Source organism: Macaca thibetana, chromosome 13, assembly GCF_024542745.1.
Source record: "Macaca thibetana thibetana isolate TM-01 chromosome 13, ASM2454274v1, whole genome shotgun sequence".
NCBI classification, from domain to species: Eukaryota; Metazoa; Chordata; class Mammalia; order Primates; family Cercopithecidae; genus Macaca; species Macaca thibetana.
In genome coordinates this window covers 55,017,222-55,039,962 of record NC_065590.1, presented here as the reverse complement: position 1 = coordinate 55,039,962, position 22,741 = coordinate 55,017,222, and the positions used below count along the sequence as shown (strand labels likewise).

At 36.8% G+C, this 22,741-nt stretch overlaps 1 long non-coding RNA gene across 1 annotated transcript in view; it reads right to left on the bottom strand.

Annotated features, from left to right (window-relative positions):
• The window catches only part of LOC126933719 (uncharacterized), a 151,694-nt gene extending 129,491 nt beyond the window's left edge, over positions 1-22,203 (bottom strand). Inside the window, exon 1 of the long non-coding RNA XR_007718716.1 lies at positions 22,173-22,203. This is a non-coding gene — a long non-coding RNA (uncharacterized LOC126933719). The remainder of the gene's footprint in view (positions 1-22,172) is intronic.
• Between the last annotated feature and the right edge of the window lie 538 nt (positions 22,204-22,741).

Here is a 22,741-nt window from a genome sequence, read left to right as displayed (position 1 = left end):
GAGATTAAATTATGGAGGTGGGTCTTTCTTGTGCTGTTCTTATAATAGTGAATGGGTCTCATAAGATCTTATGGTTTTAAAAAATGAGAGTTGTCCTGCACAAGCTCTCTTTTTGCCTGCCACCATCCATGTAATATGTGACTTGCTCCTCCTTGCCTTCCACAATGATTGTGAGGCTTCCCCAGCCACGTGGAATTGTGAGTTCCATTAAACCTCTTTCTTTTGTAAATTGCCTAGTCTCGGGTATGTCTTTATCAGCTCAACATAGAGCTCAATCCGTGGCTTCAGAGGGTGTAAGCCTCAAACCTTGGCAGCTTTTACGTAATGTTGAATCTGTGCATGAACAGAAGTGAGGAATCGAGGTTTGAAAACCCCCATCTAGATTTCAGAAGATGAATGAAAATGCCTGGATGCCCAGGCAGAGGTTTGCTGTAGGGGCAGGGTCCTCATGGAGAACCTCTGCTAGAGCAATGCAGAAGAGAAATGTGGGATTGGAGCCCCCCTACAGAGTTCCTACTGGGGCACTGCCTCGTGGAGCCGTGAGAAGAGGGCCACTACCCTCCAGACCCCAGAATGGTAGACCAATTGACAACTTGCGCCATGCACCAGGAAAAGCTGCAGACACTCAACCCCAGCTCATGAGCTGCCCAAGACTATGGGAACCAACCTCTTGCATCAGCATGACCTGGGTGGGAGACATGGAATCAAAAAAGATCATTTTGGAACTTTAAGATTTGACAGCCTGCTGGTTTTCAGACTTGCATGTGGCCTGTAGCCCCTTTGTTTTGGCCAATTTCTCCCATGTGGAATGGGCGTATTTACCCAATGCCTGTATCCCCATTGTATCTATGAAGTAACTGATTTGCTTTTGATTTTATAGGCTTATAGGTGGAAGGGACTTACCTTGTCTTGGATGAGACCTTGGAGTGTAGACTTTTGAGTTAATGACTTTGGGGGGCAGTTGGGAAGGCATGATTGGTTTTGAAATGTGAAGATATGAGATTTGGGAGGGGCCAGGGTTGGAATGATATGGTTTGGTTCTGTGTCCCCACCCAAATCTCATCTCATAGCTCCCATGATTCCCACATTTGTGAGACAGACCCGGTGGGAGATGATTGAATCATGGAGGTGGGTCTTTGCCCTGCTGTTCTCATGATATGAATGGGTCTAGTGAGAACTGATAGTTTTAAAACATGGGAGTTGCCCTGCACAAGCACTGTCTTTGTCTGCCACACTCTGCATGAGATGTGACTTGCCTTCTGCCATGCCTTCTCCTTGCCTTCTGCCATGATTGTGAAGTGTCCTCAGCCACATGGAACTCTGAGTCCAATTAAACCTATTTCTTTTTAAATTGCCCAGTCTTGGGTATGTCTTTATCAGCAGTGTGAAACAGACTAATACAGTACCCTTACACATAAGAGATTTTAGGGAAGCTTTTGCTGCTGCTGTTGCTGTCACAACCTCCATCAGCATCATCACTATTGCTATTAATATATTATCTTAGTTGTTTTGTATTGCTTCTTAATCAATAAGAATTATATTAAACATACCCTACTATTTTACAATTACATGACTAAAAACTACAATTGAATTTGTCTCTTTTTTCTGTCATTATCTGGTTCCATAAGTCTAACTTACTGGATAAAGGCACATTGCTAGAAAGCCCCAAAGCCAGGATTAGAATTCCATAGCTTTTTTTTTTTTTTTTTTCCCCCACTATACCAGAGTATCTAATCACTTATTTTTCAAGAGTCCTAAATCCTTACAGGTCTCTCAGAGACTTGCAGAACTATTTCTAACACAGAAAAAAAATTATAAATCAGGACTTTCCAATGTGTGTATGAGTTGCAATGAGAAACCTGTGTGACAGTTCCTCATTGTTACTGTTATTATTGATGAGTCTTGTTATTATAAATGTTATATATATGAAAATGCAAGTGTATTTTGTTCACACAGGAGATTAATACAAAGACATTTTCTCACTTATTAATGTGTTTTGAAGTTTTTTATATGTTAGCATATATAGATTTGCTCCATTTATTTTAAGAACTGCATAGAAACCTACCATATGGTAATACAATGACTAATTTGTTGATTATTCTTTCCGTCTTGAAACACTCTACTCCAGACTTTCACGACACTTCTAATTCTTCGGAACCTACTATCATGTCTGCAATTCTACTTAATATGAATTAGCCTTGGATAATTATTCCCTGTCTTCCTCTATATATACCGTCTTCCTGAATAATACCCAATAAACCAATGGCTTTAGATATCACATCTTATCCAAATGACTTCCAAAATTCTATTTCCAATGGTAGCATCTATATTGAGCTCCATACTACACGTCAGAAAGTACTTGAAATCTCAAAATTTTCACAGTGCAAACAGGCCTCTGCTGAAAACTCCCAATAACACCCTTCTGTCTCATGACAGTATATGATAGCATTATGTACCTTGTTACTCAAATACAAACAGAAGGCTCCAACATTTTGTCATTGCCTCACCTCCCTTGGCCCCATATCCAATTAATCTGCAAGTGCCATTAGGTTTTCCTCAAAATGTATTCTAAATCTATCCACTCCTATTGATCGTCTCTATAATTAAAGCCACTGTCACCTCTCACCTATACCATAGTTGTAGACATAATTTCCTTCCTTTCACTCTATTCACAATCTAATTTATATACCGCACATAAATAGTTTAAAATGTAAACCAGAGTAAACATTCTCCCAGTTTTACAATTCCAGTGTCTTTCCATTGTGCCTAGAATAAAATTCTGACTCCTGGCCATGACCTAAGTGGCCCATTCTGAGTCAACCTTTACCTTTTCAGTGCGATCTCATAAAACTTTCTCCCTGTACCATAACTGGCCTGGCCAACCACAGTTGCCTTCTTCCTCTAAACAAAGGAAGGCTAAAAACTGCATTTCCTGGATTTCCTTCCAGCTGTGTTTCTGGATAAATATCAGGAATGTTAATCAGATATACTTGTGCAAACATTTGGAAGGTAGAAGAGTGACAGTAGGCATCTTCCTGCCAGCTTGGCCTCTTCCTTCTGTCAAGCAAATTTGAGAATGCAAAGCATTCTCACAGCCATGTTCAAGTGTCCATTCTCTAGTTTCCTGGATGTTGAGAGGCAGGTGTTGGGGAGGCAGTGGCTAAATTTCTTTTTCCAGTGTCTGTTTACCAGCCTTCTGAATGCGGAGCATTGGCACCTATGTAACTTACCCTGACTCACTGTAAAATAGCTTTGGCAGCATGTGCTGAAACTCAGCAAATCCAGTGGTAATCTCAAAACTCATAGCTCCCCTTGCAGGCCGAGTCACTGGTAGCCATTTCTGGAAATCCAGATTAGAGCCTACTCCTCTAAAATTTTTAAAACCCTTAATTTTCCTTAAAATCTCAGTTCTGTTTGAAAGACCTGGCATGTTTGTTTTATACCAGGGCAGAAAACTTACTGAAACCAATATTAACTATTCTTTATTACTGTGTCTTTCAACTGGCTCTGATCTTGAACACCTTACCCTCAAACATTGCAGAGACTCCTTCACGGTATCCTTTAGCTTTCAGCTGAATTATCATCTTCTCAGAAGAGTTTTCCATGAATACCCAATCAAAACTATTCACTCATTATATAGTTGTCATATTGCCTTATTTATTGCATTAACAAAATTTACCATTATAAAATATGTTATTTCTCACAATTCTAAAGGATGGGAAATCCAAAATCAGGACAGTGACAGTAATTGGTGAGGGCCTGCTACCTCATAGAGAGTGCTGTCTAGCTGTGTTCTCATATAGTGGAGGGGGCAAAGGAGCTCTCTGGAGCTTCCATTATAAAGGCACTAATCTCATTCATGAGGGCTGTGCCCTCATGACCTGCCCAAGGGCCCCACCTCCTCATACCATCACCTTGAGGGTTAGGATTTCAACGTATGAATTTTGGGACACAAACATTCAGACCTTACCAGCATCTTTACCAAGAGCATCTTTGCATAATAGGGACTGCAAGGTAGCAGTCTAGAAGTAAGATTTGAGGAGTAAAAGAGCACACATACTTTAAATTTTAGTATTTATTACCTAATTTCTTTCAACTATGTTACATTAGTTTCCATTGCAATGAATAATATGTGAGTGTCCATTTAACCAGCATGAGCCACAAAATAAATGTCAAAATTTTAAATCGTTGAGAACCTGAAAGATAAAAGGGGTTTTCATTATAATATATTTTCTTATCTTTTAAATTCTAAGTTAGGTTAAACATTTATGCTGATTAACATTTTGTAGTTATCTTTATAACTAGATGTGGATCACTTATTTTCTATATTTTTGTGTGAACTCTGTTCATTAAGACAATTAGTGTTTGTCACATATTTTGCAATTTTTTAAATCTTTTGATTTTGCTTTAGATAACATTTTTCCTTGTGGGTGCTCTTATATTTTTTAGGCATTAAATTTATTACTTCTCTTTTTGTGGGTTTTGGTTCAATTATTATTCTCACAACAGTATTTTTTGATAGATTTTCTGTGTTTATTTTTTATTGTGGGAATCTCAGCCATGTGACAAATTTGTATAAAGATACAGCTGTGTGCTTTTGAGGGTAAAATTTTTGCTTGATTATGTAAAGGCAGTCATTCTAGCATAAAGTTCAGATCAACTTTAAATGAGTTCCTATTTTCTCTGACTTTATTTCTCCCTTTGTTGTCCTTCCACTTTTATTATGTGCAAATGACTCTTTGTTTATATTATTTAAAGCTTAGCTGTGAGAAATAATCAAAATAACGGTAGCATAAACAATATGAAAATCTATAGGCAATCAAGAGCTAGTTTGTACTCTATTCTGTTCTATGAACTCATTGGGCACTCAGGCTCTTTTCAGTTCTTTTTTTTCTTTTAAAAATATCATTAGGGTGATCTTTGGATCACTCATGTGGACTAAATTGTAGACAGATATCTATGTTATGGGAATAAGAATGGAGAAAAGCATGGTTAAGAAGGGCCTGGGGCTGAATATTAGCACCCTCTGTAAAGGAACACTTGGAAAGCTTCTGCAGGACATTTCTGCTTTAGATGGCATTAGACAGAATTTAGTAACATGTCCACATCGAGTAATTCTAGAAATTGTCTAATCTCATTGATCATTTTACTTGCAATAAATGAAAAAAATAAAAATAGTTAATTTTGTCTGACAAATTAATTGTCTTTCTTTAAAAATTTTTTTTTCTACCAAGCTATTCTAGGTTTTCTGATTTCCCCTCAAAGGCCCAGGAGATATTTACTGACAATAATGTATTTTTTTAAATTTATTTAAGCATATTTATCAAATTTAAGGGTAGTCAACACAAATGAAAGGGCCAGAATTAACTAGTATAATGAGAAACTCATTTTTAATTTGAGTATATGTATCAACCACCCGCTTTTTTTCCCAAGACAGCTCCAGAATATAACTAGTAAGACGCATAATAATTAAAACAAATTAATAAACTGTTTGGAAAAAAGGATATCCTGTACTAGACTATGATCCAATTTAATGTTGTAACAAATTGAAATTATAGCTTTCATATGACTTGCTTAATTTTGTTGATAACATTTTGATATGGCTATAATTTATGGGCACTATCACATTTATTTCAAAAAGTAAGATAAAATATATACAGCTTGTTTTGTTCCCTAAAATTTACACATAAACTTTAAAACAATTTTGAAGCAGAACTACTAAACACGCTTTTCTATGTTGTTGGGAAATCAAATAAATTCTCTCAGCTTCAGTTGCTTCACTTACATCATGGGAACATTTCACTTTAAATCCTTGAATATTTGCTTTATAACTAGATTATCTTTTACATTCCTTCCAGTAGTAAACCTTTTGTTCATGTGATTTATGAGTTACATTTAGGTATAATTTTCTGTAAGCACTTTTGCTAATGTTAATATAAAATGACTACGCAATTTATTGTAACTCAATTTTCAATTTTCCCAACTGAATGAGGCAAATAATTGAATGCTTACAAATATTTTCATTTTGCATTCTGTAACTGTGCTAAATATTCACCTGTAGTATCCTAATTAGAAGATATTATTTCAGGAACTAATGCTACAGGTTTAAAAATAATGACTGCTATTCTTGTGTCTCACTTATTCATTTTATAAAATATTCAAAGGCATTTGATCACATAGAATTATATTCTGCCAAACTTGTGCTTCTCAGAAACTCACTTGGAGACTAATAAATATTATTTCTAAGATAGGTGTAGTTTGAGTTTTATCATTTGCTAACAATTTACTCAGCATTAAAATGGGGATCTACCTCAGGGCTACTGCACTGAAAGAAGGGGAAATCTATCTGTACAATCTTGATTGTCCTGGTCTGTGTTAAACAACTCTTGAGTGTGGAATGATAAGATTGTTACTTGCTCACGGAATTTACTAGAGAACAAACAGGTTATTCTCAGGGATCTACTAACATAATTCCTTTTTTAGAGTTTGGGCCTCTAATAATGAGGATATCTGGGGAAAACTACAGGAAGGTCCTGATGTCTGGATGTCACTTCCTTATTATTTTATTATCCTTTTGAGATTTTAGATCATTTCTCACTGTCTTTTCACACATAAGCTAATTTAGTGTGCTTTAGATATAAATAACTGTCAGTTACATGATAGCAATGAATAAACTATCTTAGAGACCCAGATTTCCATACCTCAGTGTCAAAGAATACACAATTCAAGATTATATACATTTATGTTTCCAAAATGCTTTGTAAAGTTTAAATGTAAGTATTAGGTAATAAAAAACTAATTAAAATATTATTGCATGTCAGTGTCATATAAATCATTGAAATGTGATTTCTGATTTCATGCAACTTTGACATAAAATATTTCAAAAATAACCTTGTTCAGAATGCTGAACTCAAAAATAGTGAAAACATAAAATTATCTCTAAGAGGGTTATTTTTCTTCTTTCTTTGCCTTCTCCCCAGTATTCAGTTTATTAGCAAGTCATTCTGACCAGAAAATATAGATTTTCTGACTTCCTAAGTTTGTCAGACTCATTTTATTTGTGAAGCCTTCACAAGTGTAAAGTCAAATTTTTTAAATGTGTAAATGTTTGCTAAAACCAGAAACACCAGGATATGGTGAAGTAGAGTAATATATAACTTGCTGGAAATAAGAAGTGAGGCATAATATCAGGCAAGAACCAGGAAATACTTCCATGAATGCATAAGGAAATGCAGTACAAATAAGCTATGTTTTACTCAAAGGTAGCAGAGCACTGAAAGGTAATCAAGTGAACAACACAATACTTAAGCGAGATATGTATGATATTCTCTAAACTGATTTTTCAAACACTTGTTTATATTGTAATTGCTTTCTGTTTGACACACAAAATTCCATTAGTCAAATGTGCATCTCAAGCACTTAAAGGTTGAGTACTGGTATTCTATAAACGTGAAATCTAATTGGAGAAACAGTAAATATTTTACCAACAATACAAGGTATTGGTTTTAAGTTGCAAAGTGAAAGACACCAATTGAAGCTGGAAATGTAGAAAAAGGCAGATCAATGTGGGTTGCTCTTATTTTGTTTGTTCTTCAAAATACTGTAGTGTAGTGATAATTGAATACATTTTTAAGGAATGAATTAATATAAAAACATTTTTATTGGTAACAGAATAAAAGACATTTCTGTGTTCTGTGTAGAATAATGTGGCAAAGGCTTGGTTTTAAGCCTCAGAGTCATACTGAATGGCAGTGAATATACATATGATTTAATAAAAACAAAAGTGAAAGCACAGAACCAGAAGCCATATTGAGAGACAGGACTAGCTGGATTTCCTAGGCCGACTAAGAATTCCTAAGCCTAGCTGGGGAAGGTGACCGCACCTACCTATAAACCCGGAGCTTGTAACTCAGATCGCACCCAACCAATCAGGTAGTAAAGAGGCCTCACTAAAATACAAATTAGGCTAAAAGCAGGAGGTAATGAAATAGTTAAATCATATATCACCTGAGAGCACAATGGGAGGGACAATGATCGGGATATAAACCCAGGCACTGGAGCAGGGAGCAGCAACCCCCTTTGGGTCCTCTCCCATTGTATGGGAGCTCTGTTTTCACTCTATTAAATTTTACAACTGCACCCTTCTGGTCCATGTTTGTTATGGTTGGAGTTGAGCTTTCACTCACTGTCCACCGTCCACCACTGCTGTTTGCCGCCATCACAGACCCGCTGCTGACTTCTACCCCTCCAGATCCAGCAGGGTGTCCACTGCGCTCCTGATCCAGATGAGGTGCCCATTGCTGCTCCTGACTGGGCTAAAGGCTTGCCATTGTTCCTGCACATCCAAGTGCCCAGGTTTGTCATAATAGAGCTGATCACTAGTCACTAGGTTCCATGGTTCTCTTCTGTGACCTACGACTTCTAATAGAGCTATAACACTCACTGCATGGCCCTAGGTTCCATTCCTTGGAATCCGTGAGGCCAAGAACCCCAAGTCAGAGAACAAAAGGCTGGTTGCCATCTTGGCAGCAGCCGCCACCATCTTGGGAGCTCTGAGAACAAAGACCTGCCAGGAACAATATGGAGAGAATAAAAAGACATAAATAGACATATATAGCGTGTGTGCGTGTATGTATTATCAGCCCTTACACATATGAAGAAATGCTCAAATTCAATCACAAATCCTGGAATTTTAAAAACTAAGACACTAAGAAACTTTTTCTCCATCAGATTGCTGAAAATCAGCAATTATTTGAAAAATATATTGATTTACATTTGCTCTACAACTTAGTATTTTTAGAATGCTTCAATTTTGTCAATTGATAAGTACAAAATAGTAACTTCTTTTGGTGTTTATTAGCATTTTTCTGATTGCTTTTGAGATTGAATTTTTTTAAAATTTTTATTAGCCATACATATTTCCTCTTTAGTCTAATGACTGTTTATGACTTTTGGTCATTTTTATTCTTTTCCTTATGTGTTTATAAGCATTTACTAGGACACTAAAACTTTTGAGAGTTATATCCATTGAAAGTATCCCCTTCCACTTTCTAGCTCTATTTCTTCACTCTAGCTGAAGTTTTCACGGTCAATTCTTACCTTTAAAATATTCAGATTTATCAGTCTTTTAAGGTTAGTGCTTTTTGTGTGTGGTTTATGAAAACTTCCCAATGTCTAAATTAAAAACATATATATTTTCTTGTGTTTTAATATTTTTATTTTGACATTTAAGTAGAGTGGTTGTGTAAAATACCGGACATGAGTTATATTTGATTTCAGATAAATGACAAAGAACTTTTTAGTGTTACTATGACCCGACTATTACCTGGAAAACACCCATACAAAAAATTTATCTGAAATTCAAGTTTAACTACTATAGTCTATTTTTGCTTACTAAGACTGTCAGCTCTACATTTAAATCTTTACTTCCTCTCTCCCTCTGTGTCTTTCTCTCTCTCTCTCTCTCTCTCTCTGTTTCTGTGTGTGTGTGTAATATAAGGTAGAGTCTGATTTTCATTTTTTCACTTTTGTGTGCTATTTTTCCTGCTTTATTTGTCCTCAGTCCCTTTTTCTCTAGTTGTCTGACACGCTAAATTTGAAGTCAATACTAGTTCCTGTATTAGTCTACTTTTGCATTGTAATAATGAAATAGCTGAGGTTGAGCAGTTTACTTAAAAAATGTTTAGATGGCTCACTGTTCTGTAAGCTGTACAGGAAGCATGGTGCTGCCATTTGCATTTGGTGAGAGTCTCAGGGAGCTTACAATCATGCCAGAAGGCAAAAGAGGAGCTAGCACATCACATGGCGAGAGACAAGCAAGAGAAGAGAAGGGGCGGTTCAGACTTTTGTAAACAGCCAGAACTTGCATAATCTAACTGAGCAAGAAAACTTATTCATCACCAGGGGGATGGCACTATGCCATTCATGAGAAATCCACCCCCCATGATTCAGTACCTCCCACTAGACCTCACCTCCACATTGCAGATGACATTTCAACATGAGATTTGCAGGGGACAAATATCCAAACCATATCAGTTCCATATATTTTAATTTAACAATACAGAGGTAGATTGTCTAGGCTGGTGGGGATGTTACCATCTTCAACACTTGTCTTCACATTTTGTCCAAATGACTGGCCCAGCTCTTTGTGAAGTCTATACTTAGAGTGGCAGGAATGAAGAAAACAAGGGAAAGTATATCCACATTCATTTTAAGACCATGCATTAGAAGGGAAACACATCATTTCTATGCATATACTGCTACCCAGCATGTAATCACATGGCCACATCTGGACAGAAAAGAGGTCATGGAACATTAGCTGCACAGTCAATCCTTATTCCACTCTATCATATAGAAGTAGGGGAAAATGGCTTTTGGAGAAGTGTAATAATCTCAATCGCAGTCTTCTTTTTACAGTATCTTTTGTGACACCAGGGAATACCTGTAAGCCCATATTTCACTTAAAAATCTATTATCTCAGATTCAGGAAACCCACCCTCATATCAGCATGGCGTTTATACCTTTTAACCTCTAGGTAAGTAATCATTTCAGAAACATTTCACATCTTAAAGTAAACTGAGGTAAGAAGCAGCATCCATACTCAGGCCCTTAAAACTATACAAGCATGATTTTCCCTAGAACTTCGTCTCTTACATTTTTTTAAGTGTACAATGTTTCCAGATCAGACACACTCCAATGACAGCTGATAATTAGATTTCTAAATACTTTAATTTTATCTCAGGCTGAGCTCTATCTTAATAATGTAAATTATTTGTAAAGCTGGTATACCTAATCTCGTTAAATAAAAAGTATCTTTATTATTGAAGCAACTACAAACTTAGATGTTTATAAAAGGTCTCTTACAGGGTTTCAAACAAAATACAACATGGGTTTCAAACAAGATGTATTTTGTTTGAAACCTACTTAACTGTATTCATTCTACTGTCAAAATTACTCCTTAGAATCAGGGATTTTTCCCTCTGTGATTGAATTTATCAACTGATAAGGGCTCAAAGAACATAATGAAATGACTTCCTCTGAACACTTAAATCTGAGGCTTACATGCTCAAATGAACATATTTTAAGTGTCATCATTTTCACTTTTTAATATTTACTACAAATATGATACTATACTAGACATCATGATAAATATGGAAATGACTCTTACGTCATACCAAATATCCAAGTAACTAATGTGAAATCAAAAGGTTTTAGATGGCCAACTATTATAAGAGAGGTAGTAATTGCAATGTGGGGAGAGTGAGAAAGAGATTATTTGTGGCTTTGAAGGTATCTTGGGGAAAATGCAATTTGATGAGGGTGTTGAATGATTGATGCATAGGATGTGATATGGAAAATGTTCATGACCTTCTAAATCAGAATTTCATAAAATCTCTTCCGTGCCCTAGTAATTCAAAAAGCAGATAATGCCTAGACAAGCTATCAAAATGAGGTAAAGACATCCTCACCTACCAACCATCACATCATGGGATTAATTTTATTTTGGTATTGGAAATGTTATTTTACACAGATTCTTGTTATTTATACAAAGTTTAATTAAATCACTATCAAAAATGTTTAAGAAAATTGAATACATATTGAAGGTTAACTTATTTGGATAATCTTGCATCATAACTGACAATGTAATAGTATTAAATGTATCCATTTTTAGAGGATTATTTTATTTTGAAAATATTTTTGTTTCACCTTTATATTTGAAAGACATTTCACTAGATTTAGAATTCTAGAATAACAGTTTTTTTTTTTTTTTTTTAAGACCTTTAAAGATGTCATTCCTTTGTCCTGTGGCCTCTATTACTTCTGACAGGTATTTGTCCATTTATTTATTTAGTTTAGTTAGTTAGTTACATGAGTAAGTTCTTTAGTGGTGATTTGTGAGACTTCAGCGCACCCATCACCTGAGTAGTATACACTACACTCTATTTTTAGTTGTTTATCCCTTGCCCCCCTCCCACTCTTCCCCCAAGTCCCAAAAGTCCGTTGTGTCATTCTTATGCCTTTCCGTCCTCATAGCTTAGCTCTCACATGTCAGTGAGAACATACGATGTTTGCTTTTCCATTCCTGAGTTACTTCACTTAGAATAATAGTACCCAATCTCATCCATGTTGCTGCAAATGTCATTAATTCATTTCTTTTTATGGTTGCATAGTATTCCATCATACAACTATACCACAGTTTTTTTATCCACTCATTGATTGGTGGGCATTTGGGTTGGTTCCATGATTTTGCAATTACCAATTGTGCTGCTATGAGTGTGCAAGGATCTTTTTCATATAATGACTTATTTTCCTCTGGGTAGATACCTAGAAGTGGGATTGCTGGATCAAACGGTAGTTCTACTTTTAGTTCTTTAAGGAATTTCCACACTGCTTTCCATAGAGGTTGTACTAGTTTATATTCCCATCAGCAGTGTAGAAGTGTTCCCTGATTACCACATCCACGCCAACATCTACTGTTTCTTGACTTTTTGGTTATTGCCATTCTTATAGGAGTAAGGTGGTATCTCATTGTGGTTTTGATTTGCATTTCCCTAATCATTAGCGATGTGGAGCAATTTTGCATGGTTTTTAGACATTTGTATATCTTCTTTTGAGAATCATCTATTCATGTCCTTAGCAAACTTTTTGACAGGATTGTCTGTTTTTTTCTTACTGATTTGTTTGAGTTTGTTGCAGATTCTGGATATTAGTCCTTTGTCAAATGTATTTGTTGGGAAGATTTTCTCCCACTCTGTGGGTTGTCTGTTTACTCTGCTGACTGTTCCCTTTGCCAAGAAAAGCTCTTTAGTTTAATGAAGTCCCAACTACATATTTTTGCTTTTGTTTTGTTTGGTTTGCTTTTTCTGAGATGGTGCGATCTCAGCTCACTGTAACCTCCACCTCCCGTGTTCAAGCAATTCTCCTGCCTCAGCCTCCCAAGTAGCTGGGATTACAGGCATGTGCCAGCATGCCCAGCTAATTTTTGTATTTTTAGTAGAGATGGGATTTCACCATGTTGGCTAGGCTGGTCTAGAACTCCTGACCTCAAGTGATCTGCCTGCCTCGACCTCCCAAAGTACTAGGATTACAGGGTGAGCCACTGTGTCTGGCCTTTCTTTTTATTGCATTTTCTTTTGGGTTCTTGATCAGTAAATAAATCCTTGCCTAAGTCAAGGTCTAGAAAGGTTTTTCCAATGTTATCTTCTGGAATGTTTATAGTTTCAGGTCTTAGGTTTAAGTCTGTGATTCATCTTGAGTTGATTTTTGTATAATGTGAGAGATGAGGATCCAGTTTCATTCTCTTCCATATGGCTAGCCAGTTATCCCAAGACCATTGTTGAAAAGGGTGTCCTTTTCCCATTCTGTATTTTTGTTTGGTTTGTCAAAGATCAGTTGGCTGTAAGCATTTGGCTTTATTTCTGGGTTCTCTATTCTGTTCCATTGGTTTATGTGCCTGTTTTTATACCAGTACCATGCTGTTTTGGTGACTATGGCATTATAGTATAGTTTGAACTCAGGTAGTGTGATGCCTCCAGATTTATTCTTTTTTCTTAGTCTTGCTTTGACTATGAGGGCTCTTTTTTGGTTTCATATAAATTGTAGAATTGTTTTTTCTAATTCTGTGAAGAATGATGATTGTATTTTGATGGGGATTGCATTGAATTTGTAGATTGCTTTTGGCAGTATGGTTATTTTCACAATATTGATTCTACCCATCCATGAGCATGGGTTGTGTTTCCATTTGTTTGTGTCATCTATGATTTCTTTCAGCAGTGTTTTGTAGTTTTCCTCATAGAGGTCTCTCAACTCTTTGGTTAGGTATATTCCTAAGTACTTAATTTTTTTTTTGCAGCTATTGTAAAAATGGTTGACCTGTTTATTTGTTTCTCCACTTGGTCACTGTTAGTGTATAGAAAAGATACTGATTGGTGTACATTAACCTTGTATCCAGAAACTTTGATGAATTCTTTTATCAGTTCTAGGAGCTTTCTGGAGGAGTCTTTAGGGTTTTCAAGGTAAACAATCATAGTGTCAGCAAACAGGGACAGTTTGACTTCTTCTTTACCGATTTGGATGTCCTTTATTTCTTTCTCTTGTCTGACTGCTCTGGCTAGGACTTCAGTACTATGTTGAAGAGGAATGGTGAGAATGGGCATTCTTGTCTTGTTCCAGCTCTCAGAGGGAATGCATTCAACTTTTCCCCAATCAGTATTATGTTGGCTGTGGGTTTGTTATAGATGGCTTTTATTACATTGAAGTATGTCCCTTGTATGCCGATTTTGCTGAGAGTTTTAATCATAAAGTGATGCTGGATTTTGTTGAATGCTTTTTCTGAATCTATTGAGATGATCATGTGATTTTTGTTTTTAATTCTGTGTATGTGGTCTATCATATTTATTGACTTGCCTATGTTAAACCATCCCTGGATCCCTAGTATGAAACCTACTTGATCATGGTGGATTGTTTTTTGATATGTTGTTGGATTAAAAGTTAGCTACTATTTTGTTAAGGATTTTAGCATCTATGTTCATCAAGAATATGAGTCTGCAGTTTTCTTTTCTGGTTATGTCCTTTCCTGATTTCAGTATTAGGGTGATGCTGGATTCATAGAATGAACTAGGTAGGGTTCCTTCCTTCTTTATCCTGTGGAATAATTTCAAAAGTAGTGGTACCAGTTCTTCATTGAAAGCCTCATAGAATTCTGCTGTGAATCCATCTGGTCCTGGGCTTTTTATTTTTGGTAATTTTTTAACTACCATTTCAGTCTTGGTGCTTGTTATTGGTCTCTTCAGGGTATCTAATTCTTTCTGATTTCAGCTAGGAGGGTTGTATTTTTCCAGGAATTTATCCATCTCTTCTAGGTTTTCTAATTTATGTGCATAAAGATGTTCATAGGAGCCTTGAATGATCTTTTGTATTTCAGTGATGTCAGTTGTAATAGCTCCTGTTTCTTTTCTTAATGAGGTTATTTGGATTTTCTCTCTTATTTTTTTGGTTAGTCTTGCTAATGTCTATCAATTTTATTTATCTTTTCAAAGAACTAGCTTTTTGTTTCATTTATTCTTTGTGTTGATTTTGTTTTCAATGTCATTTAGTTCTGCTCTGATCTTGGTTATTTCCTTTCTTCTGCTGGGTTTGGGTTTGGTTTGTTCTTGTTTCTCCAGTTCCTTGAGGTGTGGCCTTCACACGTCAGTTTGTGCTCTTTCAGTCTTTTTGATGTAGGCATTTAGGGCTATGAACTTTCCTCTTACCACTGCCTTTGCTGTATCCCAGAGGTTTTGATAGGTTGTGTCATTATTATTGTTCAGTGTAAAAAGTTTTTAGTTTCCATCCTGACTTCGTTTTTGACCTAATGCAAATTCAGGAGCAGTTTAATTTCCATGTATTTTCATGGTTTTGAAAGTTCCTTTTGGACTTGATTTCCAGTTTTATCCCGCTATGGTCTGAGAAACTGTTTGATACAATTTCAATTTTCTTAAATTTATTGAGGCTCATTTTATGGCCTATCATATGGTCTATCTTGAAGAAAGTTCCATGCACTGTTGAATAGAATGTGTATTTTGTGGTTGTTGGGTGAACTCTTCTGTTAAGCCCATTTGTTCCATTGTTTAAATCCATTGTTTATTTGTTGACTTTCTGTCTTGATCACCTGTCCAGTGCTGTCAGTGGAATAATTTCTTCACTCTTACTGTGTTGCTGTCTATCCCATTTATTAGGTTTATTAGTAATTGTTTTATAAATTGGGGAGCTCCAGTGTTAGGTGCATATATATTTAGGTTTGTGATAGTTTTCTGTTGGACAAGGCCTTTTACCATTATATAATGTTCCTCTTTGTCTCTTTTAACTGCTATTTGTTTTGTCTGATATAAGAATAGCTATACCTGATCACTTTTGGTGTTCATTTGCATGAAGTACCTTTTTCCACCCCTTTACTTTAAGTTTATGTGAGTCCTTATGTGTGAGGTTAGTCTCCCGAAGGCAGAAGAAAGCTGGTTGGTGAGTTCTTATGTATTCTGCAGTTCTGTATCTTTAAATGGAGCATTTAGGTCATTTACATTCAATGTTAGTATTGAGATGTGAGGTACTATTGCATTCATTGTGCTATTTGTTGCCTGTGTACCTTGGTTTTTTGGGGTTTTGTTTTTGCTTTTGAATTTGTATTTTTGTTTTATAAGTCCTGTGTGATTTATGCTTTCAAGAGGTTCTGTTTTGTTGTGTTTCCAGAATTCATTTCAAGATTTAGAGCTCCTTTTAGCAGTTCTTGTAATGGTGGCTTGGTAGTGGCTAATTCTCTCAGCATTTGTTTGTACCGAAGAGACTGTATCTTTTCTTAATATATGATGTTTAGTTTCACCGGATACAAAATTCTTGGCTGATAATTGTTTTGTTTGAGGAGGCTGAAGTTAGGACCCCAATCCCTTCTAGCTTGTAAGGTTTCTACTGAGAAATCTACTGTTAAATCTGATAGGTTTTCATTTATAGGTTACCTGGTGCTTTTGTCTCGTAGCTCTTAAGATTCTTTCCTTCATCTTAACTTTAGATAACCTGACGACAATGTGCCTAGGCAATGACCTTTTTGTGATTAATTTCCAGGTGTTCTTTGTGCTTCTTGTATTAGGATGTTCTAGGTCTCTAGCAAGGCCTGGGACGTTTTCCTCAATTATTCCCCCAAACAGGTTTTTCAAACTTTTAGGTTTCTTTCCTTCCTCAGAAACACTGATTATTCTTAGGTTTGGTTATTTAACATAATCCCCGACTTCTTGGAGTCTTTGTTCATATTTTCTTACTCTTTTCTCTTTGTCTTCGTTGGATTGAGTTAATTTGAAGAACTTGTCTTTGAGCTCTGAATTTCTTTTTTCTATTTGTTCAATTCTATTGCTGAGATTTTCCAGAGCATTTTGCATTTCTGTAAGTGTGTCCAATGTTTCCTGAATTTTTTAATTTTTTTAAGCCACGTATTTCCTTGAATATTTATTCCTTCACTTCTTGTATCATTTTTTGAATTTCCTTGCATTGGGCTTCACTTTTCTCTGGTGCCTCCATGATTAGCTTAATAAGTAACCTCCTGAATGCTTTTTCAGTTAAATCAGGGATTTCTTCTTGGTTTGAATCCATTTCTAGTGAACTAGTGTGGTTTTTGAGGGATGTTAAAGAGCCTCATTTTATCATATTACCAGAGTTAGTTTTCTGATTCCTTCTCATCTGCATAGGTTCTGTCAGAGGGAAGGTCTAGGGTGAATGCTGTTGTTCAGATTCTTTTGTCCCATGGGGTGTTTCCTTGTTGTAGTATTCTTCCCCTTTTCCTATGGATGTAGCTTCCTGTGAGCCAAACTGCAGTAATTGTTGTCTTTCTTCTGGGTCTAGCCACCCAGCAAGTCTACCTGGCTGGCGGCTGGTACTGGGGGTTGTCTGCACAGAGTCCTGTGATGTGAACCATCTATAGGTCTCTCAGCTGTGGATACCAGCACCTGTTCCAAAGGAGGTGGCAGGGGCGTGAATGGACTCTTTGAGGATTCTTCGTGTTGGTGATTTAATGATCTATTTTTATGCTGGTTAGCCTCCTGCCAGGAGGTGGCACTTTCCAGAAAGCATCAGCTGTGGCAGTATGGAGGGGAACCAGTGGTGGGCTGGGCCCTAGAACTCCCAAGATTATATGACCTTTGTTTTCTGCTACCAGGGTGGGTAGGGAAGAACTATCAGGTGGGGGCAGGGATAGGTATGACTGAGCTCAGACTCTGCTTGGGCAGGTCCTCCTGGAGCTGCTGTGGGAGATGGGGGTGGGGTTCCCAGGTCAATGAACTTGTGTAGCTAGGAGCATTATGGCTGTCTCTGCTGAGTTATTCAGGCTTCAGGTAGGCGGGTGGGGGAAGATGGCAGTCACAGACTTCACCCAGTTCCCATGCAAACCTAAGGGCCAGTCTCGTTCCCACTGCATCCCTCACTAACAGCCCTGAGTCTGTTTCCAGGCTGTGGGCAAGCGGGGCTTGAGAATTTGCCTCAGGCTACCTGCCTCCCAGCTGTGAAAGAAAAGGGCTGGGTTCTTCCCGTGCCTGTGGAGTCTGCTCACCAAATTTGCGCCCTCCCCTGAGTTCTGGCCAGGAGGTTTCTCGCCCCGTTCAAATTGTTACAGAGTTCAGCTGGAGATTTCCTTCTCCCTGTAGTGTTCCCCACCCCCCAGCTCCTCTGGCCACTCTTCTCGATGGATCGCTGTGGTGCCAGGCAGGAATGACCTGCCTGGGGATGCTGCGAGCTCCCAGGGCCTTTCCCACTGCTTCCTCTACCCAGATATTTCACTCGACTCCCTAAATTCCTTCAGCTCCAGGTAAGGTCAGAAACTTCTCCCTCAAACAGATCTTCAGTTTCTCCAGTGGGCTTATGTATGTGTTTGCGTATGTGTTTGAGAGAGGAGGATCTCCCTGTCCCTCTTCTGCAATTGGGGAACTCACAGTATTTGGCGGGGTGATCTCCCGGGTCCTGCAGGAGCAGTCTGCTTCCTTCAGAAGGTTTGTCGGTCCTCTCAGGATTGCTGGTTTGTTCTTACAGTTGATCTAGAGCTAAAATTCACATGCAAGCCTCTGCAAGCTGCTCTATTCATCCAAGTCGGAGCTGCAATCTAGTCCTCCCTCCTGTCCACCATGATAATCTAGAGGAGAAGTTTATCCAGGATCCAAATAAAAAGGAGCTGGATTCTCATTTGTAAATTTATAAATCATTTATAAATTCCCATGGCAGATTTTCGTCTAAGAAATGCTCAGGATTAGGCTTATTTCACTGATCTTTCAAAATTAGGGAATTTTTTCAGGCCATCTTATTCTCGTAACCATGTAACAGAGGCAAAGGCTAAAGACGGATTCTATGACAAAACGCAGTAAAATAAGAGCCTTTAAATTCAGAAAGAAAGCTTCAGTCAAAAAATTAAAACATAAAGCAACACAAAAAACTACAATTAATAAGACCACCAATTTGATCATAATCTTCTATAAAAAGTTGTATCCACATCCGCCTCTCGTGTACATATTGCATTTACATTTCTGTCAGCACCCTACCTTCAGTAAAACATATCTATCATCAACTGCATTTTCAGTGGATTTTTTTGTCTGACTTTTTTGTTAGGTTCAGAGGGTACATGTGCAGGTTTGTTACATGAGAAAATTGAAAGTCACTGAGGTTGGGGGCATAAATGATCCTGTCACACAGGTAGTGAGCACAGTATCAGATGGGTAGTTTTCCAACCCATGCCCACCTCCCACCCTCCAGATCATTCTGTCAAAAAGACACATTCATTTGTATGCTCGTTGCAGCACTATTTGCAATACCTGAGACATGTAATCAACCTAGATGCCTATCAACAGTGGAATGGATAAAGAAAATGTGATACATATACTCCAGGGAATACTATGCAGCCCTGAAAAGAAGTGAAGTCATGTCCTTTGCAGCAACATGGATGCAGCTGAAGGCCATTATCCAAAGTGAATTAACATAGGATCAGTGAATTTTAATGACGAGCAAAAACTACATTGATTTCGTTATGTGACTTTCAGTAGGAATGGCACTCCTCTTCAGTGAGGGTTGCTATGTTCTGCCCATTCCTTTTTATGCTAGACTTGGAGAAGCTAAGAATTTGTTTTACAAGGCTATAATTTTCATCTAAAACTGTGTCACCTGTCCCAAGCCTTAGAGGTGAGGGCCAGCAGTGGGAGAAAGAAAAAAAAGTAACTTCCCTAGTAGTTAGAGCCAGAATACAAATGGAAATGGAAGAATTAACTTTAGGAAAAACGAAGTCAAAATGAAAAGAGGTAAGATTGAATGCAGGTGCCAATATAATGTTCAGGTGAAGGTAAGCAGAAAGTTTTAGCAAATCTCACCTGACAGTCCCTATTTTCTCTGTGAAGTAGAAGCAAGGATATGTCTCAGCATGAAGGTAGAGAAGATGGAGGAAACAGAGCAGGACCTGCTTTTAAGAGTCATTGTGGGAACTAAGAGGGAAAATGAATAGCATAATTTGTATAACTGTATGATCTAGGATTGAGTGATTTGTCCAAGCAAAAGTATCAATGTGAGAGAAAAACATGAGAGACAGAATGTATTTTGGAGTCATACTGCTCTGGTCTCAGATATCTGCTTTTCTTTCTTTATAGCTAGGTTTTCTTTGGCAAGTTACTTAACATGTAAACTCCATGTTCTCTGTTGGTACTAGTGGAATAAGAGTGCCTAGGTTATAGGGTTATGTGAGGATTAAGTAAAGGAATGCAAAGTGCTTGTCATATTGTAGATGTTGAATAACAAAAGCCACTGTATTAGGAAAATAAATGGTCAATAATAAAAGTGTAAATTTGTGAGTATTCAATGGATTTAGAAGAAAAATACAAAATGAAAGTGAAAATACCAGATGAAAATGAATTAAAATAATCATTTGACATTAAGATAATTGGGTTTATAGGCAAGATAAGACTAGTAGTAGTTTGTTGCCATGATGTAACAGCTGATTTTATTCTATCAGTTAATTTCAAGTAAAGTCATAAGTTTAGCTTTAAAAAGTATACTTTCATTTTTAAAGAGCTTTTTGTTTGTAAAATATGAATGTAGAAGTAAAAATATCTTATTATTTAAATTTTATATAAAGTAATTAAAAATTCAATTTCCTCACTCCCCAAACTCTTTTTGCTGAGCTCATTTAATTCTTCATTGCAAAGGAAAACCAATTTTCTTTTCTCTATCTTTTATCAACAATTATATCTAAAAAATTTGCTGTTTTTTGAATCATTCTCCTCTATACTGAGGGCTGGCGAATGACCACCTATAGGCTAAATGTAGTTTTTATAAATAAAGCTTTATTAGAACACCATGACCCTCATTCATTTACATATTGCCTATGGCTGCCTTCATAATAGGACAAGGTTGAGTAGTTTTGACTAACCACAGGGCTGTGAAACCTAAAAAATTTACTGTCTGGCCTTTTACAGAAAATCTTTGCTTACCCAGGTTTACTTTGGCCTAATCTGTTGCTTACTTTTCTTTACTTAATTTGGTGTTATGGTTGTCTCTCTAGGTCAACATATAGGTGTGTTTTATTTAAATTATTTCAGATTATACTCTGAAATTATTCATGTTAATTTGTTTAATCACCATTGGAAGTTTAAATCGTTTTTAGTTTTGAAGATATACTAAAGTCACATTTACTAAGTACATATTAACAATTGCTAGAATGTGGTATATATATTTTAGAATGTTATAAGAAAGTAACAGCTTTCTCTAACATATTTAGAGATACTATGTTCCATGAAGATTCCAGTTCATTATAAAATAAAAAGTAATGAAACCATGAGGAAAATTCAAGTGAGTAAAAATAGTATTATGAAAATGACTATTAAACTAAAATAAAATTAAATAATGACTCTCAAATTTGAAGGGTATTGTATCATAGAGCATATCAAAATTAGTGATTACTAGTTATTTTCTCAATAGAAGTCCTGCTCCCCTTTTATTCTTATGGATAGAACTCCAATTTAGCCATGTTCCATTTAAACATACTTGGTATCCCAGTCTTCAGTGCAGTTAAGGGCGGCCTTGTAATGCTGCTTTCCAAGTAATTATGGAAAGAAATGCAGACAGGACACCTACAGTTCCAACAACCATCTGATAACCTTGATTTGAGAAGCACAGTTTTAAAGGCTTATATTTTGACATATGATGAAGTGGGAAGCCAGAAAATCATGTGTCCTAATCAGGCCCTTCAGCCATAGTATTAGCCTTAAATTTACTTGTCCCTGACATTTTGTGGTATGGGGCAATTTAGCCCCTACCTTTTAAAAGCACAGTAGGAGAACTTTCTGTTATTTGAAACAGATGCAGTCCTAACAAGCAACCAGCAATCCGTAATGTGCTACAGTAAGTTTCATTTAGTCCAGAATTAACTTTCTACGTAAGCATGTTATTTTCCCCCCAATTACTGTAAGAACATTGAACCCAGGAAGTTTTTATAAAGTCGGTGTGTAATACATATATCCACAGCTTTAAATCCTATTTATACTTCACCACTCCCAAAATTTCTGTTTCTCAACCAAAATTATCTTCTCAGATCAAGCTTTACATAACCAACAGATTTTTGTCATTTGGATGTCTGACACAAATTTCAAATTTAACACATGCAAAAACTCAGTGCTTAATCTTACCTGCCAAATCTCTCTCCTCCTTCAGTCTTCGAAGTCCCTATCCACTCTGTTACTTAGGCAGAAACTTAGGTCACTTCCTGTTCACACCCATCATTACCAAAATTCAATATGTCACCAGAGTCTCCGAAGTCGGCTTCCAAAATCTTTCTCATCCCTCCATTTCAGCATCATAGAATATGCCATCAACCCCCACCACTGCATCTGCAATTCTCTCCCTAAATGACACACTCTGCTTTTCCTTTCTGCTCCCTTCATTATATTCTCTATACTGCCATGATCTTTTAAAAATATAAATCTATTGTTACCCTACTTTACTTTCAAAGGTTTTCTATTTTACTAAGAAAAATGGGATCTAAAAATGCCCTGCATGATCAGCTCCTGCCAACCTCTCCAACCTTATCTTGTATCATTTTCATACTTGTTCTTTATGTTCACAGCATCCTGTGTTCCTTCAGTTCCTAAAACACTCTCCGTCCTTTTCTACTCATCAGACTCTATACATGCTGACCCCCTTCATTAAATGTCTCTCTAGATAATTTTTACTTTTTCTTTAGGTCCCTTTAGTTTTA